The 27,363-nt window shown below is 38.9% G+C and overlaps 1 protein-coding gene across 4 annotated transcripts in view; it reads left to right on the top strand.

Annotated features, from left to right (window-relative positions):
• The first annotated feature begins 12,401 nt into the window (after positions 1-12,401).
• Positions 12,402-27,363, top strand: part of USP44 (ubiquitin specific peptidase 44) — a 52,839-nt gene continuing 37,877 nt past the window's right edge. For 3 of the 4 annotated variants that reach the window (XM_038558678.1, XM_038558680.1, XM_038558676.1), the window contains exons 1-2: positions 12,402-12,528; positions 13,653-13,747. The gene's annotated coding sequence lies outside the window, so the exon portion shown is untranslated. The remainder of the gene's footprint in view (positions 12,529-13,652; positions 13,748-27,363) is intronic. The other variant, XM_038558682.1, reaches the window with a different exon arrangement.

Raw genomic sequence — 27,363 nt, 5'->3', positions numbered from 1 at the left:
AAGGCCATTCCAGCATTCTATGAAGCCAGCTGCCTCATAATGGTGAGGAACACAATAAGACCAGTAAATTCCATGAGCATGGGCCCACTGTCACACTTCTTTGGCTGTGAAGCAAGTTCCTTGATCAGAAGCAGTGCTGTTGGGATCCCTGGGTGGCGCAGCGGTTTAGCGCCTGCCTTTGGCCCAGGGCGCGATCCTGGAGACCCGGGATCGAATCCCACGTCAGGCTCCCGGTGCATGGAGCCTGCTTCTCCCTCTGCCTGTGTCTCTGCCTCTCTCTCTCTCTCTTTGTGACTATCATAAATAATAAATAAAAAAAAATTAAAAAAAAAAAAAGAAGCAGTGCTGTTAAAAAAAAAAAAGGCAGTGTTGTGTGAAATACCATGATAATAGAAAAGGTATTCTACTTTTTTTTTATTTTTTTATTTTTTTGGTATTCTACTTTTGATTGAAGGATTACATGCAGGGAAGGCAAATCTAGATTCAGAGTGTCTATTCCAGTAAGAACAAAGTGCTGCCCCTTCTGTGATGGAAGTGGCCCAATATAATCAACCTGTTAGCAGGTAGGTGGCTGATCACTCCAGGAAATGATGCCACACTGGGGGAGCAGACTAAGGACTCAGCAGTGGTCCTAGCCAGGTTAGCTATGGTGAAGTCCATGCTATTTAGCCTATGAACAATTTCTATCCCTGCCACCATGGACACTTTGTTCATGAGCCCATTGCACAATAACAGGGGTGGCTTGGGAAAGAGGCTGACTGGAATCCACAGAATAGGTCATCCTATCCATTTGGTTATTAAAGTCCTCCTCTACTAAGGACATACATTGGTGAACATTCACATGACACAAATATCTTCATATTTTTCACCCAATCATCAAGATCTATCCACATACCTCTTCCCCCAATCTCTTTGCTACCAATTTTCTAATTATTGTCTTTCCAAGTCTCTTACAAGCCAGCCAAACCATTGGCCACAATCCATGAATTAGCATATAATCATTAATCTGGCTGTTTTTACTTCAAAGCAAAATGAACAACCAGGTGCACTGCTTAACATTTTGCCCACTGAGAGAATTTTCCTTCATCATTGTCCTTCATTTCCCATGTTCATTTTCAAGTGATGCCTACATATCACACAGAACTACCTATAAACCAGGCCTACAATTTTGCTTCTTCTGTCAACTCATTGTAGGAAAGAGGCACCAGCTGAGAAAGAAAAGGTAATGTAGTAGAAGTAGGGATACTTTTATATCTGTGGTATAAATTTAGGTCATTCATTTTAACAGCTGGATAGTATTTCATCTTATCCTTGTACCATAATACAACTATCCCATTGTAATGGGTTTTTAGTTGCCTCCAATTTTTTTCTTTTAAAATGTTCCAGAGAATGAATGAACATATATATCCTTAGGTACTCGTGAGATTTCCATAAAAATTAGATAATAGAAACAGATAAGGTATTAACTGTGACAACTAGATTTGCTACCCTAGAACAAAGATGCATCCACATCAAGAAGCTCAAAGAATCATTTTGAAATCTATTACAAATATCCCCAACCACTCAGAAAAGAAACTAATGAGACTCTCAAGAGAATGTGTATTTTATCACTTGATATTGTTGCACTAACATTTAAACCAATATAGGTGGGGATCCCTGGGTGGGTCAGCGGTTTGGCGCCTGCCTTTAGCCCAGGGCATGATCCTGTAGTCCCAGGATCAAGTCCCACATTGGACTACTGGCATGGAGCCTGCTTCTCCCTCCTCCTGGGTCTCTGCCTGTCTCTTTCTCTCTCTCTCTCTCTCTCTCTCTCTCTCTGTCTATCATAAATAAATAAATCTTTTAAAAATAAATAAACCAATATAGGTTAAAACCAACTGTTTTTGTCCACAGTTTTGAGTTAACTTAGCAGTTATTGTCACCAAATGAATTTTGGGTATTCAACAGTCAGAATATAGTCCACATTATTTGAAAGTCTTCTGTTGGCTGCTTCCACATATTACCAAGTAGATCAGTTAGCTATTCAGTATTTTCTGATGATTGTTTCTATCCCAAGAGATGGTCCAATCCTACAGTTATTTAAGGACCACACTCTAAATTCAATGAATAACTTATTCTTATTTCCACATAATAATATATATTTTCTAACTTTGCCAAACTAGTGATCTTAACAATTTATAGTTTATAAGTCAAAGAAATTCATTCCATCCCAGCCAAGAGTATAATTTTCTTCCAGTTTTTTTTTTTTAAGATCTTATTTATTTATTCATGAGAGACACACACAGAGAGAGGCAGAGAAACAGGCAGAGGGAGAAGCAGGCTCCATGCAGGGAGCCCGAACTGAGACTCGATCCCGGGTCTCCAGGATCACACCCTGGACTGAAGGCGGCGGTAAAATGCTGAGCCACCGGGGCTGCCCTCCAGTTTCTTTTATGAAGGACTTCTAACCTCCATATTTGAGTGTTTAGTTATATTTCATTTGTGTAATATGAGAATAGTCCTCTCATACAGAGGTAGCTAAAATGTGTATCTCTATTTACAGTCCACGGACTTAGTAGAGATTTTATCTCTGAATCACATGGCAAAAACTTCAGGCAAAGCGCTTTACGTCTTTGTCAGTTTCAAAAGAAACCAATGTTCAGACTAAAGGTAATCTTTTCTTCAGTGGATCATCTATAAGCAGAGGCTGCTTGTTACTCACAAAAACTTACAAGTGAACCACCTTGTAAAAATAGCTTAAATTCCATCATTGGGATTTTATTTAGAGTCTTTAAAGCTTTTCAGTCTACTAAAAAAATCTCTTAAGATACAAATTCTTGGGAGAGTTAATCCCTTAAGCCAAGAGATCCATCTTCATTAAATAATTTAGAAATGAGACATGGGATTTGGGCAAAGAGATATAATCAGAAAGAGAAAGAAGGCCATTGACTCAAAAAATTTTGCCTATTTTACAATTTTACTAGTAGTCTATTCTATTCTCATTACATTTCTGGTAATAAATAAATCAGAAAAATAAATCCATACTGACTTAGGCTTGTATATTAATTTATCCTTTAAAACATTTCAAAATATGGATCTGATAACTGATAGAGAATGCCTTATAGATATCTCTTCTCTTAGACACACTTTCTTTTCAACTCATGAACTTTCTTTTTCTTTTTTTTTTTTTTTAAGATTTTATTTATTTATTCATGAGAGACACAGAGAGAGATTGAGAGGCACAGACACAGGCAGAGGGAGAAGCAGCCTCCATGCAGGGAGCCTGATGTGGGACTCGATCCCAGGTCTCCAAGATCACACCCTGGGCTGAAGGCGGCACTAAACCGTTGAGCCACCTGGCTGCCCAATGAACTTCCTATATATACCTTGTTCCTTCCAGAAATCATCAATACTTGCCAACTCTGGAGAATGGACCCCTTTTTATTCTCCCATCCCTCTGGAGCTAATCATTATCTTAACTCTTATCATGATCATGTATTTGCTTTCCTTTAGTTTTACTACCCGTGTGTATCCTTAAATAAAAGAATTTAGTTTTGTCTATATTTGAACTCTATAGATATGGAATCATCTATATGTATTCTTTTTTGTTGCTCCACATTGTTGCCGATAACTCCATATTGTTGTTTACAGCTGTATTTTGCTCATTTCCATTTCTGCATAATTTTCCAATTTATAAGTATACTTCAATTTATTCCTCCATTATACAGTTAATAGATATTTATGATGTTTCCATTTGGGGGCTACTATGAACAGTGCTGTTATTATAAGCACTGTTAGGGAAGCCTGGGTGGCTCAGCGGTTGGGTGCCTGTCTTTGGCCCAGGCCATGATCCTGGGTTCCCGGGATCGAGTCCCACATTGGGCTCCCTGCACAGAGCTTGCTTCTCCTTCTGCCTATGTCTCAGCCGTTCTCTCTCCCTGTGTCTCTCATGAATAAATAAATAAAATATTTTTTAAAAAAGCACTGTTGGGGATCCCTGGGTGGTGCAGCGGTTTGGTGCCTGCCTTTGGCCCAGGGCGTGATCCTGGAGACCTGGGATCGAATCCCGCGTCGGGCTCCCGGTGCGTGGAGCCTGCTTCTCCCTCTGCCTGTGTCTCTGCCTGTCTCTCTCTCTCTCTCTCTCTCTGTGTGACTATCATAAATAAATAAAAATTTAAAAAAAAAGCACTGTTAAACATGAACTCTGATAAACATAAGCACACAGTATATTCCTAGGTGTGAAATTGTTGTGTCATAGAATATGAGTGTCTCAACTTTACTTGGTAATGCAAACTAATTTCCAAAGTGGTTGTGCCAACTTACACTGCTACCAGAAATGTGTGAGAGCTACTATTGCTCTTATCCTGACCAACCCCAAATTTTTCTAATTTTCAAAAATCTGGTCAGTATAAAAAAGCATCCTACTTATCTTCATAGCCCTGATTAGAAATGAAGTTGAATATTTTTTTCACATATTTTACCAAAGATTTAGATATCCCTTATTATGAAATGGTGACACTGGCTTTCTCCTTTTTTATATAGGGTAGTTTGTTTTTTAAGAAGTTATTTATTCTGGATACTAGTATGTACTTGACTGGTGTTATAGGTTGTAAAAATCTTCTTCTATTATAGAATAGAATATGTCTTGCCTTTTCTTTTTATATTGCCTTTTGACCTTTTTTTTTTTTTTTTTTTTTTTTAAATTTTAGGACAGCCTCCTAATCAGAAGGAAGCCTAAAGGCCCGCCCTTGGAAAGAAAGTCCATCATGAAGAGTAAGTCTCCCACATGGTGAGGGAACAGCATGGGGGCTGGTACCAAGAATGGTGGTACTCACCAAAATTTGATTGATCCTTATTTTTTTCCATTCACTGAACAAAATTCAACTTGGAAGACCCATCCAGAAGCAACCTTCTTCTTCCTCTTCTTGACTTTCCTAGTCTTGCCTTCTTCAGACTAAACAACACAAAGATTCTTTCATTCTTCCTTAATGTCCTAATTTTATATCCTCTCATCATCCTAATTGACGAGCAGAAAGTAGAATAAACTATCACCTTCTTTACTTCAAATATAATACCTCCATTAATGTATTTGCTTTTTCAGAAACCACTTTCCACTGCTGCTTTTGTATGCTATCCACAACTAAGTACTATACTGACATAAATTTAAATGTCTATTTGTTAACACTACCAAAAGGCATTTTGTTCTGAAAAACAAGTGATTGAGTCTAATATTTCTATATTTCTCTCACTCTAAAAATAACCTCAGTTATGTTGCTTAGGTACTTACTGATGGTTTCAAATTGTTTAAAATACATATGTACACACACACATTTCTTGAGAGGAATTAAAATCACTTCTAGTAAAACATGTATCTAAGTGAGTTCTATATTTCATTCTTTAACATGTAAAAGTAGAGTTTTTTTGGTCACTTTGTTTTCTTCACTATTCTTTTCTTTTAATGAACCAAGGAAAATTCTGTTTCTCTGCCTAGTCACATTCTCAGCATATGAATGGGACAACACCTTTGCCCCTCTCAGAAAGTTTTTTTTTTCTAGCATAGACAATTACAATTATGAAGTCTTTCCTTTATTTCATTGTGAAGTTTCTTTTTCTTTTTGAAGAATTACGACTGATGCTCAAAAAAACTCAATTATGCCTAGCAAAATTCCATTATCTAATTTCCCCAAGGGGTACTAGTGAGCCCTGCCCCACCAGCCAGGATACACAAGAATTCTGTTTTAAAGCAGTTCCACATGAATGCCTGTTTCTCCCTTGTGTTCTCCATGGCTGGGAATCACCTCTTTGAAAAACACAATGCCATGCTGAATGTGCATTTTTCATTAAAATGTGACCTGTTTCCAGGCTGGTATCTGTGCTCCACATTCAACTAACCCTTTGGCCAAATTCACACCCACATATTTTGGACATTCTTCTGGCCTAAAACTGCACCCAGATCATCTGTTCTGTGCAAAGGATTAATAAAAAAAAAATGTGTGTTCAGGTCAGAAGCCAGTCTAGTGACTGTACATCCCTCTTCAGATGTTAGATCAGCTCACAAAATATATGAGACAACTATCAGCCTATCAGTAAGTTTTTGGCTTACTTTAAATCTTAAAACCTTTAAACTAATAGATGAGAAGGTCACGAGAAAAACAAAAAACAAAAACAAATCTTAGAGAACATTTTCTTTCTTTCTGTTTTAGTTCTTGGCCACTTGATAATGTCTTATGGTTTCTAATATTAGACTCCCAAAGAAAATCTTTTCCTTAGGATATTCTATTATAATCAAGAGTCTAAGAAAGACTTGGGCTATTTTTCTATGAGTAGAAAGAACAAGAAAAATATAATTTTAAATATCAAAATTAAGTGGGAAGGAAAACTTGCATACATTTTTCTTTACCTAGAGCTCTTTCTTTTCCTCTTTTCTCTGCATCACCTCTAGAAAGAAAAGCCATAAAGGTAACCAACTTGGGAAGTAGAACCTGAAACATATTTAAGGAAAATGTATTTTCAAAATATATTGATATGAATATATCTTTTTAAAAAAAATTAATGCAGTGCATAAAGAATGCACCAAAGACTGATGTCTAGACATTATTCTCAAATAAAATCTCCCAAGTTATATTATATAAACCCTCAACTATATTTCCCTTTTGCATATAGAGAGTTAAATGATCATAAAGATGACTAAAGAAGGCTTACCTACTTTTGCCTAAGCAGATGAGTTTAAGAACTATATAATCTTTCATAACCAAAGATGTAACATTTCTCTCTATCCTTCTGCTGTATATCAAGGCCATTTGCCACCCAGGCAGGAAGGAGCCAACAGAACAGACATTTGCAGTAGAACCCTATGAGTTATTTAGACCAAAAGAGGGAAGACCCTCTGTTCTGGCCACCAGATGTTGTAGCTATCTCTCCAAATGTCCTGTTGGTGACCTTGACTAGTTAGCATTCTGTGTTTGGAATAGATGCTGTGATTGCCTCTCACTCTCTCTTCTAGTCCATAAAAACAGAATTGAGTTTCCTCCCCATTGCCTCAACCTCCACCCCACCAATCGTAGGGAGGCAAGAATAGAACCTAAGAACTGATCAATAAATGTGGCAGGGGTGATGGTAAAACTATTGTGGAAGTCTTGGTTCTTAACTCTCTGCTTTTTTTTTTTTTTTAAGATTTTATTTATTTATTCGTGAGAGACACAGAGAGAGAGGTAGAGACACAGGCAAAGGGAGAAGCAGGTTCCCCACAGGAAGCAATGTGGGACTCGATTCTGCAGAGTCCGGAGTCCCGGATCACGCCCTGAGCCAAAGGCAACACCCAATCACTGAGCCACCCAGGCGTCCCCCTAACTCTCTGCCGTAAGAATAAATTACTTACAAAAACACTGATACAACTTAGAAAGAAAGCAATTTCAACTATAGCACATCTTGCAGCATTGGCCAAAGACATAGTGAAAACAATGCTACAAACAAAACAAAACAAAAACTGGGATACTTGGGTGGTTCAGCCGTTGAGCGTCTGCCTTTGGCTCAGGGCTTGATCCTGGGGTCCTGGGATCAAGTCCCGCATCAGGCTCCCTGCACGGAGCCTGCTTCTCCCTCTGCCTGTGTCTCTGCCTCTCTCTCTCTCTCTCTCTCTCTCTCTCTCCTCTCTCAACAGTTTTCAATATTCCTTTCACCTTTTAAATTTACACTGACACTTTTTGAAGGTTAATGAATCTGGATGCAAAATAGAATTAACAAATGTAAATGTTTGCTTTTATTTCAGATAGCAGAGCAGAAAAGATAGCTGCTTTGTGGAAAAGTATTATCCCAGAGCACCCCCTGATGGCAAAAGGCACTAATGTAAAGTGCTTCCATGGGAAAAGTAAAAAGTGTTTCAAATCTTCAATATAAGTGGGAAAATATTGCTATTCCACTCTTAAGACCTTTTCTTCATTTTCCTTTTAATATTTTTATTTCTTTATTCTTGAGAGACAGAGAGAGAAAGAGAGAAAGGGAGTCCAACAAGAGACTTGAACCCAGGTCTCCAGGATCACTCCCTAGACCAAAAGCAGGTGCTAAACCACTGAGCTACCCAGGCTGCCCTTCATTTTCCTTTACTTTTTTTTTTTTTTTTTTTTTTTTTTTATTTATGATAGTCACACACAGAGAGAGAGAGAGAGAGGCAGAGACATAGGCAGAGGGAGAAGCAGGCTCCATGCACCGGGAGCCCGACGTGGGATTCGATCCCGGGCCTCCAGGATCACGCCCTGGGCCAAAGGCAGGCGCCAAACCGCTGCGCCACCCAGGGATCCCTACTTTACTTTTTTATATAAGCTCTATGGCCATCGTGGGGTTTGAATTCACAACCTCGAGATCAAGTCACATGTTCCACCAACTGAACCATCAAGTTCTCTTCTTTATTTTTTTTTCCCTTTTCATTTTTGTTGGGAAATTAGAAATCATCTTGCCACTTAAAAAAAAAAATAGTCCCGGTTCACTTTATAGGTAGATTTATTTACTACAAAAATAATTTCTTTCATGCCAGAACATGGAATTTTATACCTTAGATTCACCCAATAAGGGTAAAACTAAACCAGTTTTTATACTCCTGTTGAACTTAATTCTCAAATAGCCTTCTTCTACCACTACTGAATTTAAAGTGTTTTGTCAAGTGCTGTTCTTCACCAAACCATGCATACCCACTAACCTCTGAATTCCTCTTGGATGTCAGCTTTATAGCCCATACATGTTATGAGTGCCATATGAGCTGTTATTTACTAAACAGGATCATTAAGTCCTATTGTTAAGATCATGAATGGGCACAGCTGTACACATGGTTCTCTGGAAGGGTTTTGCTGCAGCTAGAAAGATAAGTGAGATAATTCTGCAGGCAGGCAAATGTTTATAATAACTTAGCACAACCAGAAATTCATACATAACTTGTTTTTTCTTTTTTTTTTTTAAGATTTATTTATTTATTCATGAGAGACACAGACTGAGAGAGAGAAGCAGAGACACAGGCAAAGGGAGAAGCAGGCTCCTCACAGGGAGCCCAGTGTGGGACTTGATCCCGGATCCCAGGATCATGACCTGAGCCGAAGGCAGATGCTCAACCACTGAGCCACCCAGGTGTCCCAACTTGTCTTTTTCTAACTATTAAATAGACTTTGAATTTTTTATATGTACTTAGAATACACCTTTGTATTCTTGTATTAAACTTTAGAAAAAGGCATTTGAATTTAAATGCATAATAGAATTTGGTTTAACAGCATCTTTAAATGCTAATCAAAAGAATATTAGGTATTGAGTTTTCCTATTCCTTTGAGAAAACATTCTCATTATTAATCTATAATCACTTTATCCTGAGGCATGATATAAATCCCATCATAACAGTGTTCCAACAAGGTCAGGACTAACTAAGGAAACCTGAGTCCTACAGAGTTAGATGAGACCTAGGCGTTAAACATGGGACCAAAGTCAGGGGGTAGTGACTTGAGAAAAAGGCTCACAAGTACAAGACTAAATACCACGTTAGAGGAGGCAAGGGCAGGAGGGATTATTATTAGACAAAAGGCCCAAACCAAATGTCCAAACCAGCTATTTCCCAGTATAAGAGTGGGCCAGCTGCTGCCAGGATTTGGGTCTTCATGGATAAGAGCTGGGGCAGGGTATTCTCCCTAAAACATCCAAGAGTAGGTTACTTGCTGAAAGGTAAGTCCAAATAAATGTTCTTGAAGAGTTCCAAGTAGCAAGCCAGGTAACCAAGATCAGTGCAGGTCCAGTGGGTAGAAGCATGACCTAGAGCCAGTAAAGGAGCCAGTAAAGTTCATGCAGCAGATATCTTTATACCTTGGTTATCACAAAGAAAAGGCAGAGAAACTGAAAAGTCCCTGCCCCCAGGTTTAGCAGTTAAGGAGCTGAAATGAACCTGGCCCACTGATTTGAACTGTATTAAGATTTTTTAAATTCTTTTAAAAATAAATAAAATGTTCCTTTTTTTTCCTTCCAACAAAAAAGTCCCAGGACTCAAAACAGAACATAAAGCTTTCTGCCCATGGACACTGCTGAGTAAGCATCATTAAAGTCTCCCCTGGGGGCGGGGTGGGGGAGGTGGAGCTAGGATGGCTGAGTTGGTTAAGCATCTGCTTTGGGCTCAGGTCATGATCCCAGGGTCCTGAGATGGGGCCTCTGAGTTGGGCTCCCTGCTCAGCAGAGAGCCTCCCACTCCCTCTGCCACTCCCTCTGCCACTCCCTCTGCTTGTGCACTCTCTTGCTCTCTCAAATAAATAAATTTTTTAAAAAATTATAAATAAAATAAAATCTCCCTTCCCACCATGGTTATGTCTAAGTCAAAATATCCCAAAGAGTATGAACAGCCGTGGAAGTTCTTCTGTGGAGGTTTGAGATTTGCAACGACCGATGAGAGTCTGAGGAGCCATTCTGAGCAGTGGGGAACGCTTATGGACTGTGTGGTAATGAGAGATCCAAACACTAACCACTCCAGAGGCCTTATTTTGAACCGTATGGGAAAACTGAAGTGACTGACATCATGACCAAATGAGGCAGTGGCAACAAGAGATGCTTTGCTTTTGTAACATTTGATGACCATGACTCTGTAGACAAGACTGTCATTCAAAAATACCACACAAGGAGATCTCTGGGTGGTTCAGCAGTTTGGTGCCTGCCTTCCACCCAGGGCATGATCTGGAGTCCCAGGATCGAGTCCTGCATTGGGCTCCCTCCATGGAGCCTGCTTCTCCTCTGTCTGCCTGCCTGTGTGTGTGTGTGTGTGTGTGTGTGTGTGTGTGTCTCATGAATAAATAAAATCTTAAAAAAAAAAATACCACACTGTAGGGACTCCTGGGTGGCTCAGCGGTTGAGCATGCGCCTTTGGCTCAGGGCCTGATCCAGGGGTCCCAGGATGGAGTCCCACATTGGGCTCCCTGCATGGAGCCTGCTTCTCCTCCCTCTGCCTGTGTCTCTGCCTCTCTCTTCATGTCTCTCATGAATAGAATAAATAAAATCTTTAAAAAAAAAACCCACAACACTGTGAATGGCCCCCACAATGAAGTAAGGAAAGCCCTATCTCAGTCCTCAGTCCTTCTCTCGAGAAATGTTAGTTCCAGAGAACTGTTGCAGCCACTTTTACCAGTGATGTATCATACTTCATCCAAAAGTGCCTCCCTCACCTGTCCCAGCCTTGCTATTGAAGCTTACCGCACACTGAACTGAATTTCAGGGCACCAGGGCAGCTGAACAGTTTATCTCATTTCAGTGGTCTATACCTCTACCAGCTCCTTATTCCAGAATTTCCTGGGAACTACCAGGAAAGTCCACTAGAGGTCACTTTATTGCCACCTGCAATGGATGGAGAATTTCAGAGCTTCATTTCTCCTAGAAAGGTTATAAAAATAACAGTGTTGATGTTAAAAGTTCTAAGGACCTAGGATAGCAACTTGGGAATTAATATGTCTTTTCATGCCATGGTGTAGAGTGTTCCCAGAATATCAAACAGAGGAGGCTAAAGGTGTTTATGGGAATTATGAAAAATTGAGAGGAAATTGGTCTACTGCTTTTGAAAAGCCACATTCACCACCTATCCCTACATAGTAGACAGAACCCGTAGGACTCCAGTAGGACACTAGAGCAGGCAGGGTTCCTAATTTGGAGACAGTACATCCATGGGTATCAGAAGGTCTCTTACCCTCTACAAGTGTGTTTTTCTGAGGACAGAGAGATCCTCAGAGAGATTTAAGAGATAAGGGACTCAAAAACACAGGCAGAGCTGCTCTTTTTTTTCCCACCCACTCTTTCCTGTCACCAAGAAAATTCAAAGAGAAATTTGGACTCTGAAACCTTCTCCAGGGCAGCCCAGGTGGCTCAGCGGTTTGAGCGATGCTTTTAGCCAAGGGCCTGATCCTGGAGACCCAGGATCGAGTCCCACATCAGGCTCCCTGCATGGAGCCTGCTTCTCCCTCTGCCTGTGTCTCTGTATCTCATGAATGAATGAATGAATGAATCTTTTTTTAAAAAATGACACCTTCTCCAACACTAAGATTTTTCTCAGCCAGCCAGAAACAGATCAAGGAATTGATGTTTCAACCCCCTGTTCTTTATAAAGGGCTTGAATGACAGCAACTGAAAGGCAAGCAAAACTTCAGCATTCACCACCAAACTAAAAGGTACAGAGTCAATGATAATTGCAGTGAAGGCTGAATTCAGCCTAAAAACAAAAGGAAGATAACATGAGAATGGCTCACCAGGACCCAAAACCCTAGGCGCTAGGGACAAATGGGAATCATTGACATAGAAAAAGGGGTGGAAACCCTCAGTGTGATGCAGATTTGTTTGAAGTGGAGTGACCCCCTCCTAGACAGGGGAATCCCCACAAGCCAGCCCACCCCTCCCCCACATCCCTGTGTGAGCTCACAATACCTAGCCTTCTGATGGCAGTTGCCTCAGAGGAATGTAAACTGACCAAAATGGAAAGCTTTGGATGAGTGGAGCTGGAGTCTGCCATCGGTATAAAGTCTGAGAATTTAAAAAGTTCTGAAGTGTGAGCAGGTGAGCCTGAAAGAAAAGAGAGCTGAGACAACTGCGCTTTATTTCTGTCCTGTTAGGGATAGAAGATTTGGGTTTTGAGGTATACTTAAACCATCTCTGGGGAGTTTGGACTATAGAGTGCTTTAGAAAATAAAGGCCTTTGATTTTGAATATTACTCCTGATTCCATTTATCAATTAAATTTGACTTTATTGTTAAAATAGCAAAAATCCTGTCCACTTGCAGATGGTTCTAGGTATCCTGGTACCTACACACTCTCCCTAATCCTCCAGGGAAATTACTGTATTCTCTTGTCTCAGCACTGGGCTCTCTCAGAATTGGTCAGGCTTATGGAAAGAACTGGGTTTTATACTATGTCTTAAAGCAATCAAACTGTAAATCCTATAGTGGAATTATCTCAAAATAGAGGCATAGTCCAATTTTGGAGCAGTTTGCCATCCATACTGCCCTAAAGATACTAACAGGTTCTTTTCAAATCAAAGGATCAAACAGGCACCTCTGTCTACAAGCACTTTGGGGGGAAAAATGAGCCAAATGTGTACCTTCAAGCCAATTAACATCCATTAGACTACACAAGCAAGTAGAAACAAAACCAAGAGATTGCAAGACTGATTCCAGCTCCAAAACAATTTCTGTGACCTTCGCAGGTCCCTTATCTTCTGGCTACCACAAGATACTCCACGTGATCAGACATTCAGCATATTACAGCGAAAAGTCCAAGGATTCAAAGTCCAGGCTTTAATCCTTTGCAAACTCTGAGATCTAGATGCCAATGTAGCTATTTTCTGGCTGGGTGATTTTGAAGTTATTTAATTTCAGTTTCCTTATCTGTAAAAAGGAAATAATAAACTCTACCTTGTAAGGATTAGGGGGGGGTGTGTGTGTGTGTGTGTGTGTGTGTGTGTGAATTATTCCAGCCCCCTCTTGGATGACAGGCTAAGACAAAATACAACGTACTATACAGAAAGCACTTTGAAAAACAAAGGTATTATATAAGGAACAGTAATTTAATATATCCATGATGACTTAGAGCATATTGAGCTTTCACTTCTGCCATCACACACAACAAAAATAGACTAAAACCTGTTTCAGATCTATTAAAATTGCTCCTTCAATCATTTGCAGGACAAATACAAAGCTACCAGAAGATTAGTCTCTATTCAACATCAGGAAAAGTTACCGACAGCAGTCCTAAAACAGAAGGGCTGTTTCTGGAAAGTGTGAGTTCCCTGTTAGTAAAGATCCTAGGACTGGGGAAGATGATGGGAGGGAAATGAAGAGGGAACTCATGAATGTCCAGATCAACCACTGGCCTGGACTTTATCAGGTCTGAAAACCCTTAGCTAGAGAATTACAGAAGGATATTCTACATCATGGGGGACCTGGATGGCTCACTCGGTAGAACATGGGACTCCTGATCTCTGGGTAGTGTGTTCAAGCTCCACATTGAGTGTAGAGCTCACTGAAAAACAAAAACCAAAAAAAACTACACCCTTGATCTACTTTCCAACTAGCATGTTTCCTAACTGGTTGCACTGGTTGCATTAACTGAAGAAAAAATATCCATTCATATTTTCTGCTTCTTTGCAATTATTTCTAAAAACACTCAGTCAATGGTAGCTAAACACCCAGCTCTAGGATACAGTGGCTTAAAAAGCAAAAGCTACATGGGCACCCAGCTGGCTCAGTAGGTGGAGCAACTCTTAATCTCTGGTTCAAGCCCCATGTTAGGTGTAGAGATTAATACAAATAAATAAACTTTAAAAATTAATAAATAAAACAATTCTTTTAAAAAAAAAAAAAAAGCAAAAGCTACAGGGTACCTAGGTGGCTCAGTCAATTGAATTCAGGCTCCTTGAATTCAGGGAGTCTGCTTGGGATTCTCCCTTTACCTCTACCCCTCCCCTAGTGTGCTTTCTCTCTTTCTCGCAAATAAATCTTTTTAAAATATATTTATTTAAATTTTATGTATTTATTCACGAGAGACACAGGGAGAGGCAGAGACACAGGCAGAGGGAGAAGGAGGCTCCCTGCGGTGAGCCTGATGCAGGACTCAATCCCAGGACCCCAGGATCACCACCTGAGCCAAAGGCAGACGCTCAACCATTGAGCCACCCAGGGGTCCCTAAAATAAATCTTTTTAAAAATATTTTTAAATGTAAAAAAATAAAAAAGCAAAAGCTACATTAATGGCATAAAAAATTATTTTGTAGCACATTTCAGATTGTTTGCTTAAAAACAAATACAAACTTTTATGTATATATTTGAATTCAGTTCTCTAGTTTACCTTCCTAATGAACTACTCTTTTTTCATAAGAATTCTAAGAAAAACAAATATGTTATCAGAGCATCTGAAGACTTTTGAAGTTAAAATAAGCTAGAAACTACTAAATAGATGTTTTGTGTGGCATACCTAAAAGCAAACCCAAAGCAGAGAGCTGCCAATTGTCTCAATGTGTATATAGATCAAAGCACTGTATATAGTGGTAATATACACAGAAATCTCTGGATATATACACAGAACCTCTTCCTGGATTCAAATCCTGATGTCACTACCTGTTAGGTACATGACCTAAAATAAGTTACTTGATCTCTGTACCTCAGTGTCTTCATTGCCAAAATGGAATAACAATATATATCTTCATAGGCTTAGTATGAGGGTTAAATAACGAAATACTTAAAAAGCTGTTTGCATATTCCCCAGGCATATGAGTGAGTGCTTATAAAGTAATAGATACCATTAACACAGTAGCTTCCTATGGATGGGTGATAGGTTTTAAATACAGACTTGCTGAAATATTTTTAAATGAAATTTTAAAATATTTTATTGTAAAATATGGTAATGACTACAAAAAAAACTTTAAAAGAACATTAATTACCCATAATCCTACCAATTAAGGAAAGGGCTAATACACTTGGTGTGTTTCTTCCAAAATATTTTTTCTTGTATGTTTTTCCATAGTTGGGGATCATATGTTCACAGTCTAATAGATTAAAAACTAAGGTTTAGAGCTTCACCTCCTTCAGTGTCTAGGTGAAGTCTTCCCATATATACCTTGAAAAACTGTATTTTCCTCTTCATTATCCTCTTTCTCCAGGAATTTAATACCTACCTAGTAAGGGCATAGCCCTGTGATCCCTGGCTGCTGCTTTTTCCTCCTTTTTTTTTTTTTTTTTAAAGATCTTATTTTTAAGTAATCTCAACATCCATTTTGGGGCTCAAAAAACTTCAAGATCAAGAACCACATGCTCAGGCAGCCCGGGTAGTGCAATGGTTCGGCGCTGCCTTCAGCCCGGGGCCTGATCCTAGAGAGCCGGGATCGAGTCCCACGTCAGGCTCCCTGCATGGAGCCTGCTTCTCCCTCTGCCTGTGTCTCTGCCTCTCTCTTCCTCTCTCTCATGAATAAATAAATAAAATCTATAAAAAAAAAAAAAAGAACCACATGCTCTACCAACTGAGCCAGCCAGGTGCCCCTCCCTGGCTTCTTAATGTGAATTTTCTTTTTTTTTTAAGATTTTTATCTATTTATTCATGAGAGACAGAGAGAGAGAGAGAGAGAGAGACAGGCAGAGACACAGGCAAAGGGAGAAGTAGACTCCATGCAAGGAGCCGGATGTGGGACTTGATCCCGGGACTCCAGAATCACACCCTGGACCAAAGGCAGGAGCCAAACCGCTGAGCCACTCAGGGATCCCCTTAATGTGAATTTTCTGACTTTCAAATGTCTCTCTCTTTCCTAAACACCTTGGGAGGTACCCTCTTCTTTCATAACCCAAACTTCGCTTCTCTCCTTTTCTCCAATGCCAGCCTGGCTCTGGAGAATTCCTTCCCTGGACTGTGTGGAGAGAGTTTAGAGTTGGAGCTTTTTCTCACCATGATTTCCTTCAACATTTTATAACTCTACAAAGTACATAAAGCTTTCATAGATATAATTACCCATTTGTCCTCATATTAGATGTACAGCAAATGGGCATTCTGGCTGGATCAGTCAGAAGAGCATTCAACTCTTGATCTTGGGGTTGTGAGTTCAAGCCCCATGTTGGGTGTGGAGATTACTAAAACTAATAATAATAAACTTAAAATAAATAAATAAATAAATAAATAAATAAATAAATAAATAAATAAAATATAACTTTAAACTGGATAGTCCAGAAATTGTTCCTCACTCTATAATAAGGCACAATGATTATCAGAAGTAGAAATTATCAACTACTACCATTGAATCTAGTACTTTTCTTTTTGGATTTTATTTTTAAATAATCGTTATACCTAGTGTGGGACTCAAACTTGCAACTCTGAGATAACTTGCAACCCTGAGACCAAGAGTTGTATGCTCTACCGACTGAGCCAGTCAGATACCCCTCTAACCTAGTACTTTTAACTGTGTAGTTCATTCTTACTATAGCTATTGCCAAGTAGCTAAGCTATTGCTTCAGCAATAAAATATATCACCATCATAATGTACTATCACCATCATCAGCAAACACCTACCATTTATCATGTGTCTAAGTAATTGGTTATATCTATTTTTACACATATTAGCTCATTCAATCCTCAAAACAACTCTGTGAGATTACCTATTATGCAGGTGAAGAAAAGAGAATTGGAATCAAGATCTCTTTTGATTCCAAAATCACAGAAATTTTTTTCTAATTCATACCCTGAAAAATCTTTTTTTTTTTTTTTAAATGTTTATTTATTTATGATAGTCACAGAGAGAGAAAGTGAGAGAGGCAGAAACACAGGCAGAGGGAAAAGCAGGCTCCATGCACTGGGAGCCCGACGTGGGATTCAATCCCGGGTCTCCAGGATCGCGCCCTGGGCCAAAGGCAGGCTCCAAACCCCTGCGCCACCCAGGGATCCCTGAAAAATCTTTTTCTGATCACACCTCGTTTCAGAGTTTTGACACATTCACATTTCATAATACTCTAACATAACATCTTTCAGATTCATGCTAGAATATTAGACTTCTAGAGAGACAAAGACTTATAAAATATGTCTGCGAAGGTAGTCCTCTCTGAGAGAGTATACTTTCTGGCACAAGAAAACATGAAGTGGGAAGACAGGGAGAAGATGCCTATTCAATCAGCTAAACTGGCTAAATCCCGGAGGCAGCTAATCACAGCCAGTACAAGTACAGCTTCACAAAAACAGGCTGGCAATAAAATACTTCAGATAACCAAACCAGAGAAAGTCCAAGGCAGTCCAAGATGCCATCAAGTACTACTGCTCTTTGGCTGATAGAATTATAGAGAGGTTCTTAAAGTTTTACATATGACAACTACCCCTATCATTTGGTGAAACATTTTCCAGCACAAATTTCATAATCTGGGATAATTAGTATAATCTATTTTCTTCTAAAGGCTAAAAAGAAAATAAAAGTTCGATTTTCCAAAATATTCCAGGAAAAGACACCTTCTAAGCTCTTTCCCTGTCTCTCTATTATGGCTCCTATATGTGGCTCATAGTAGGGAGAATGACAAAGAACTCAGGTAGAACAAGCTGCCATTGTGCAATTTTCAAGCTTCTTGAAAGAAACAGAAAACAAGAAAAACAAAATTCTTTAAAAATTCCTATCATCCTATCTACAATGCCCATCTCTGGTTCCTCCTGCTCCCTACCTTACCACCCCCATTATCTGGCTCATCTGAACCTTCTGGCTGGTCTTAGAACCTCATAAAAACAACTTCTTTCTAGCCAATCTGACTGATGCTCGCCCAGAGATCCAGATTGGAGAGCATAGCATATACAGCATGTATACATACTTTTATGTGTGTACACATGTACACACAAGATGGCCAGCAGGACACACATGCACAAAGGATATTTGGAAACAACTATTCCACATGAAGTAGGGGTATAATGGAGGATGAGCAAAAAAAGCTGTATTAAGAGCTAAGGAAATATAAATGGATATTGTTAGTCAAATGAATGTATGGAATTTAATCTCAAGAGGCTGTCTAAATAAATGTAAGTACTAGTCTCATAAGACCAAATATCTAGATTTACTCAATAATCATGTATAGGGGGACGCCTGGGTAGCTCAGTGGTTACACATCTGCCTTCGGCTCAGGGTGTGATCCTGGAGTCCCAGGATCCAGTCTCACATCAGGCTCACTGCACGGAGCCTGCTTCTCCCTCTGTCTATGTCTCAGGTCTCTCTATCTCTCTGTGTCTCTCATGAATAAATAAATAAAATCATTCAAAAAAATTATTTTAAAAAAATCATGTATAGGCACGTATAGGGAAAGTCCTAAAGGTTACAAGGCAGACTGATAAGACAATAACATTAATTATTACTACCAATAATATCTTAATCTGATTATTGCTCCATGATTTCCGAAGAGCTGTCATATCCATTCTCTCAGATACTTACCACTGTTCACAGGAAGTTGAAGCTCAGATACCATTTTTGTTATTTACACTCAATTCCTTCTTTCCCTCCTTCCTTCTCGCCTGCCTTCCTTCCTTCCTTCCTTCCTTCCTTCCTTCCTTCCTTCCCTCCCTCCTTCCATCAAGTATAGAGTGCCTAAAACGTGTAAACACTGTTTGAGGTACTGAAAATCCAGCAGCGAACAAGACATAAAAGTTGCTATTCTCATCTAGCTTATAAGGTTTTTTGTTTTAGTCATTGAAGGATAATTGACATGTAATGTTATTTTAGTTTTGGGTGTACAATATAGTGATTCGACAATTCTACACATGAGGGGCGCTTGGCTGCCTCAGTCGACTCTTGATCTCAAGGTTGTAAGTTTGAGCCCCATATATGGTGTAGAGATTACTTAAGAAGAAAATCTAAAAAAAAAAAAAAAAAACAAAAGCAAAATAGCACCCAGGTACACCTGAGTGGCTCAGTCAGTTAAGCATTTGCCTTTGGCTCAGGTCAGGATCCCAGGGTCCTGGGATCAAGCCCCATGTGGGGCCCCTGATCCGTGAAGAGTTTGCTTCTCCCTCTCCCTAAGCCTGCTGCTCCCCTTGCTTGTGTGCCCTCTGTCAATAAATAAAATCTTAAAAAAAAAAAAAAATCTACACATTAGTCATTGCTCACCTCAATGAGGGTAGTCACCATATAATGTTACTACAATATTATTGACTATATTCCTTATGCTGTAGTTTCCATCTCTGTGATTATATACCTTACATTTCAGTAAGAAAGAGACAATATACAATACATATAATAAGGGACGCCTGAGTGGCTCAGCGGCTGAATGTCTGCATTCAGCTCAAGGCGGGATCCCGGGATTGGGATTGAGTCCCACATAGGGCTCCCTGCGGGGAGCCTGCCTCTCCCTCTGCCTATGTTTCTGCCTCTTTCTCTCTCTCTCTCTACGTCTCTCATGAATAAATAAAATCTTAACAAAAGAAAAAAAATAGGGCAGCCTAGGTGGCTCAGTGGTTTAGCGCCACCTTCAGCCCAGGGCCTGATCCTGACCCAGGATCAAGTCCCACGTCAAGCTCCCTTCATGGAGCCTGCTTCTCCCTCTGCCTCTCTCTCTCTCTGTGTCTCTCATGAATAAATAAATAAAATCTTAGAAAAAAAAAGAAAAAATACATATAGTAAATAATTACAGAGCTATTTAGAACGTGATATTAGAATGATGCAGTAATTTATAAAATATGAAATACTATGGAAAAATAAATACATCAGGGTAATGGGAAGTGTTAGAGGAGGGCTATAATTTCAAATAGCATTGTTGGGGATCCTTGGGTGGCTCAGCGGTTTAGTGCCTGCCTTCGGCCCAGGGCGTGATCCTGGGGTACTGGGATTGAGTCCCGTGTTGGGCTCCCTGCATGGAACCTGCTTCTCCCTCTGCCTATGTCTCTGTCTCTCTGTCTCTCTGTGTGTGTCTGTCATGAATAAATAAATAAAATCTTTTTTAAAAATAGCAAAATAGCATTGTCGAGACAGGCCTAATTTAGAAAGAATATGGGCACCTGGGTGGCGCAGCGGTTGAGCATCTGCCTTTGGCTTAGGTCATGATCCCAGGGTCCTGGGGTCGAGTCCCACATCGGGCTCCCTGCATAGAGCCTGCTTCTCCCTCTGCCTATTTCTCTGCCTCTCTCTCTCTCTCTGTTTTGCTCATGAACAAATAAATGAATAATCTTTTAAAAAATAGAAATAATATATCTTGGAGAAGAGTAGGCAATCAGAGTGACCAGCCTGTCCAGAGGTCTAGGGGCAGGAGCTTGACTGGACTGTTTGATGTGCAGCAAAAAGACCAATGTGATGAGGAAAATCATAAGAGATAAGGAAAGACAAGGGAGAAGGCATGGGGCCAGATCCTTTATAAAGACCCTTGAGGTCTTTATAAAATCTTTTTAGCTTTTATTCTGAGTGAAATGGGAAGCCTTCTTGACTGTTATGATGAGAGTAGACTGCAGGGGGAACAAGAATAGAAGCAGTGAGACTAGTTAGAATATGCTATTAAATAATCCAGGGCAAGAGATGACAGCAGCTTTGTCCATGGTTACAGCAGCAGAGGTAGAGAAACAGATTCTCATTATGTTTTGAAAGTAGAACCAAAGAGATTGATTCTCTGATGTGGAGTGTGAGGGGTAAACATATAGGATGTCAAAAAAGACACTGAAGTTTTCAGTCTGTGCAACTAAAAAGGGTAGAGGTGCTATTTACTAAAAGAAGGAAAACAAGACAAGTAGATTTGAAGAATTTGACATTTGTAAATGTTAAATTTAGATGTCTATTAGACATCCAAGTGATGTTGGATAGGCAGATATTATGAGTCAGAAGCTAAGGTGAGAAGTCTGGATTGAAGATAAAATTTGGGAAGTATCATTATTTAGGTGGTATTTAAAACCATCAGCATAGATGAAACCACTAACAGAGTGAGAAAAATAAAGAGATAAGGACAAGAAACTGAGCCCTGGTTGCTTTCCAACATAAAAAGTGGAGAAAAGAAGGGCAGCTGGATGTGTCAGTTGATAGAGCATGCAACTCTTGATCTCAGGGTCTTGGGTTCAAGTCCCATGTTGGGGACAGAGTTTACTTTAAAAATTAATTAATTTTAAAAAATAAATTACTTTAAAAAATAAAAATTAATTAATAAAATAATTAAAAAGTGGAGAAAAAAGAAAGATTCAGCAAAGGAACTTGAGAAGGAATAACCAAAGACAGAGGAAGAAAACCAGGAAAGTGTGGTATTCTTGGGACACAAAAGAAATATTTCCAGGAAGAGAAAATGGGCAATTGTGTTAATACCCCTAATGATGAAAATTAAGAATTGACCTCTGTTTATAACAATTTAGAAGTTGCTACTACTAGGTTGCTCCACAAGAGCTGCTTTTATGGAATGATAGAGATGAAAGCCTAACTGAATTAAGTTTTAAAGATTATGGGAAGACAGCAGCCCGGGTAGCTGAGCAGTTTAGTGCCGTCTTTGGCCCGGGGTGTGATCCTGGAGACGGGATCGAGTCCCACGTCAGGCTCCCTGCATGGAGCCTGCTTCTCCCTCTGCCTGTGTCTCTGCCTCTCTCTCTCTCTGTGTGTGTGTATTCTCATGAGTAAATAAATAAAATCTTAAAAAAAAAAAAAAGATTATGGGAAGACAGAGTACCTGGGTGGCTCAGTCAGTCAAGTGGCTACCTCAGTTTTGGCTCAGGTCATTATTTCACAGTCCTAGGATGGAGTCTGGGTAGGGCTCTGCCCTCAGCAGGGAATTTGCTTGTGGATTCTCTCTCCCTCTGTGCCTCCCCCCCACTTGCATGCTCTCTCTCTAAAATAAATAAATCTTTTTAAATTTTTTAAAAAATTTAAAAGATAATGGAAAGAGAAGAATTAAAGACAGCAAGTTTAGAACATTTTCTCTTTTTTTAAGATTTATTTATTTGAGCAGTGCCTGGGTGGCTCAGTCCATTGAGCATCTGCCTTTGGCTCAGGTCATGATCCCAGAGTCCTGGAATCAAGCCTCACATCAGGCTCCCTGCAGGGAGGCTGCTTCTCCCTCTGCCTCTCTGTCTGTCTCTCTCATAAATAAATAAAATCTTAAAAAAAAAAAAAAAAAGGAAAAAAATTCCCTTATTTAGTCATACCCTTTTGTTTTACAGAAGAAAAAAAGCAAAACTTGTATTAGTTTAATGATTTGTCTAAACAATTACTATTGGGAGCAGCTGGCTGGCTCAGTGGGTAGAGCATATGACTCTTGATCTTGGGGTTCTGAGTTTGAACCCCATGTTTGGCATGTAACCTACTGTAACAACAACAAAAAAACCCAACTAGTTACTGTCAGAAGCAGGGCTATAAAGCAACAGGTCTTTTAGCCTTAACCAAGTCCCTGATCTTTTCTCATTATTACACTTGATCTTAGCCAAAAGGCCGAGAAGCGATTCTCATTATTACAATAACGTTGATCACATTGTATTGCCAGTCTTCCTCATCCCATAGAATTCCTGGAAGGCAGTAACAATGTCTTCTCTGTCTATAATATATCCCTTGATTAAAGATGATGAAGGTAATGAATCAAGCCCCTGTGCCATAGAAACAACCTCAAAATCAGATAGAGGGGCTTGCAATCCCCTTTAATACCACTTGTCTATAAATAAATAAATTAATTAATTAATTAATAATAATACTTGTCTGTACTAATTTCCACACTGTCAGAGATACCTGAATGAGTTTTAGTGAAACAGTGAAATAACCCTGAGCTTTAAAGCCAAACACACCTGAGTTTAAATCCCAGTCTGAAATTAACTATGACACTAGGCATACTATTTAAAATTTCAGAGCTCAGTTACCTTATCTGCAGCCCAGATCAGAAAGGCCAGGGAGACAGGTATCAATGCCTATCCTGCAAACTAGCATGCTATAGGTGTTCAATTAAATGGTAGTTATTTTATTGTTGTTATTGTTAATGAATTAGCTAATTCATTCATTAAAAAGTAGGGCATTTTTTAACTCCTCTCTGCATATCAAAACCTCACCTGTCAAAAACAAAAACAAAAACAAAACAAAACAAAACCTCACCTGTCCTTTAAACCATTTCCAGGCAGACATCTCCAGAAATTTTCAGAGTGGTAACTACCTTTTCTTGACTTCACATGAAACTGAGTGACCCATTGGATTATAAATTCTATCTTGTCCCATTCTCTAATTTTTTACTATGTGCATATCTCATTTTTCTCATCGAATTATAAACTTTTTGACTACGTAATAGGGTAGCATAGAGAGAACAGAAGCAGGGAAACCAGCACACTGGCTAATTATCATAGCTCTGACAAGGGATGATGAGAATAGGAACTGAGGCAGTGGCAGTGGAAAGTGAAATGGGTCTCAGAGACACTTTAATAATAAAACTAGCAAAATCTGGCCCCTGATTCAATGTGATGGATAATGCGGGGGTGGAGATAAAAGATGATACTAAGGTGTCTAAAATAAATGGTTGACTAGATGATTCTATTATCTAAAATAAGGAGTAAAATAAAAAGAAGAGATTGGAGACTGGAGGTGGTGGTAGAAGGAAGGACAAAAAGTATTAGGGACATGTTAAGTATTTTGCAAGTAGGCATAGGTGGGCAATGAAAAGAGAGAAAAGAGGGTGGCCTGGGTGACTCAGCGGTTTAGCTCCACCTTCAGATTGAGTCCCATGTCAGGCTCCCTACATGGAGCCTGCTTCTCTCTCTGCCTGAGTCTCTGCCTCTCTGTGTCTCAAATAAATTAGATAAATAAATAAATAAATAAAATCTTTAAAAAGAAAAGAGAGAGAGAAAAGAATCTAAAATCCTAAAAATGCTTGGTTTGGGGATATTTCCTCAGGAAACAAAGGGCGAGCAGGATGTAGGAGCTTGGAGAAAGCAGTTCATTCAGTGAGTGCAGAAATAGGACCAGGGAGTAAATGTTACAAGTAAATTAATTTTTTATTTGCCATAAGGGAGAATTTTCTGATAACATAAACTCTGGAAGCTAAGTATCCCATTGTATGATTTTGGATCAGTCATTTCACCCTCAAGCTGTCCCATCTGTAAAATTCATACCAAAGCTGCTATTCTTATCATTTGTATGCTAGTGCTTATTAGGATACTTCCTGTATCATTGAATGTGACAGAAGAAACAGATTTCACATAAAATGCAGATGGAGTAAGTAAGGTTACAACTCAGATCAGGAAGATGAATAAAGCCTTAATTATGAACTAGTTGACCCCCACACCTATTCATAAAATAAGTAGTTTTTTTTTAAAGATTTTATTTATTTATTCATGAGAGACACACAGAGAGAGGCAGAGACACCGGCAGAGAGAGAAGCAGGCTCCATGCAGGGACCCCCATGTGGGACTTGATCTAGGACTCACACCCGAGCTAAAGGTCGAGGCTCAACCGCTGAGCCACCCAGGGATCCCCAAATAAGTAGTTTAGAAAGCAGATACTTTTTAACAGAAACAGTTTTCTTCTTTGAGACTGTCTTTCCTTACCTATTTTTCTGTCCATTCTTCAAGGTCATGAGTTTACCTATGAGTGAATAAATTATAGTAGAAGAGCTTCTATAACTTATGTAGAACAACATCTCAATCAATTTGGACACCTTGAAATACATATCAAATTAGCTTGGCAAGGCAGGGATCTAATAGGAGATAAAATGTAGGTAAAATTCTGTAAGCCTATTTTTTCTCATTATATTTATACAAATTCTGCTTGGAGATTCTAACACAGTATATTCCATCTGATTTAGACAGGCTTAAATACTTTTTTTTTCACAAGTAGACAAGTTGAGGGGTTGGGGGTGTTTTAATTACTGTTTCTCAAAAGAAATAACTTCCATGGTACCTATAAAGTACACTGCAAAGAAAAATGGTATCTATAATGTATACACACTGTAAAGAACAATGGCTGTTCATAGGAAGACTTGTTTTCTAATCCCAGGTCGGATGAATGCTGTGTAGCTTCAAACAATTCAGTTAATACCTTAATTTCCTAACCTATGTAATGAGAAGTATGAAGAAAGAAAATGTATGTGAAAATCCTGTGAGGTATAAATTGTTCTGCAATGAAAGGCTTAACTAATGCATAATTCCTCCTTTCCTCAATCTATTTATACAGAAATGGGGTCCTTAATTAATATCTTTGAGATAATTCATAATCCTCTCCTCCCTCCATCAGATTTATTAATCAAATGATTAAAAGTATTTTAGTAGATAGGTAAAAGATTTAGTGACAAACCCTGCTAAAAGAAGAAAGCCAAATGCCTCTGAAAAAGGTAAGAATATCTTAAATGAAAAAATCAAAGACTATATATACATTTAATGTATTTGTAAGACAGATACTCAGTCTTTATTATTTCTCAAATTTGTCAATTGAAAAACAAAAGTAGTGGTGTAATATACTCCATAGGCTTAATATTACATTAATCAAAGCTGATGACCATGAAAACCATGTATTGTTGTATTTGAACCACTAATTTCAGATGAAATCTAAAAAACTCAAGTCCCTATTGTTAACACTGACATGCCAACAAAAACATTAAGGAAATCCTTTGTAGCTAGTTTATACTAGTATGCGTTTACTTGAAAAAACAAAATATGTAGTAACTAATGTATCTAAATCCTAATGTAAAAGCCTTCAATAAAATCCACTCAGTCAAAAGTTGAACAAATTATACTACATAGCTTAATTTAAAATCTTTGTTGTCATGCATCAAAGTCTGATAACCATACTTTACAATTTAGTGTATGTGGTTAGACCATTGCCTAGATTAAATAAATCCAAAGGTACATATCCATTCCTACAGGAGCCAGTTAACCTGAAAAGGAGGATAAAATCAGTAACCTATCACTATCACAACTTGCTATCTCTCCAAGTTCTCTGATCTTGGTCAAAACTGAGTTCAAAGGGCACTTGATAAAATTGTGGATGAATAGCCTTGGTAAAAAACTACTTAAAATGCCATCTTCACAAATGAAGTACAGTACCCCTTCACAAATGAAGTACGTACTCTAAATATAGGGAACAGAGCATGCTGTGATCCAGTTAAGAAAGGGTTTTCCTCTCTATTGCTAAATTGAACACCTCTCAGAGTGGATCCCACTCTGGGAGAATTTGAACAAGTTGAGCCTGTTTCCTCCTCAGCTGTAAAATGAGGATAATAACACTGACCTCCTTAGGACAATTGGGAGAATTACAGTAAGTACAGTAAGTAGTGAATACAAGCTAACTAAGCAAAAGCAGGAATAGTAGTACCCAGAGCTGCAGCCCTCACTGTTCTCATTCTGTCCTAATGCATAGGAGATCATGTACAGGTCTTAGAATAAAAAGTAGGAATGTGTTTTAAGAAGGAAAGGGTGATCAACTTCAGCAAAGGGTGAAGGAAGATCAATGGCTTTTGAATTTGACAGGAAGGAATTGTTGCAAAGTTTGCTTTAGAATATTTTCAAAGCAGTAAAGTGAAAAGCCTGATTGTAAGTGACTAAGGTGGCTCAGTTAGGCATGGATCATGATCCTAGGGTCTGGGATCAAGCCCCACACTGGGCTTCCTGTTCAGTGGGGAACCTAATTCTCCCTCTGCTGCTCCCCTTGCTTATGCTCTCTCCCTCTCTCTCTCAAATAAATAAATGGATAAAAATTTTTTTAAAAAAAAAGGAGATGGCAGGTGTAAGCCAGAGGTTTTCAACAGTTTGCCTCCAGCAATCACTATCAGAGTCATGATGATTTTTCTAAATCAGAGAAGGACCTATATTTCTAGGCTTTTTATTATAGTTCTCATTTACAATAAATATTAGAATTGAGAAAAACAATTACTGAGACTGTCTTGTTACCATGGTCTAAGTCACAAAATGTCCTATTAGTGGTTGACAATATATAAAATCATTGAGGTTATAATGGTACAGAGAACA

The sequence above is a fragment of the Canis lupus genome, chromosome 15, assembly GCF_011100685.1.
Source record: "Canis lupus familiaris isolate Mischka breed German Shepherd chromosome 15, alternate assembly UU_Cfam_GSD_1.0, whole genome shotgun sequence".
In the NCBI taxonomy this organism is placed as follows: Eukaryota; Metazoa; Chordata; class Mammalia; order Carnivora; family Canidae; genus Canis; species Canis lupus.
The sequence above is the reverse complement of the archived record's forward strand: the minus strand, read 5'-3'. Positions and strand labels throughout refer to the sequence as shown.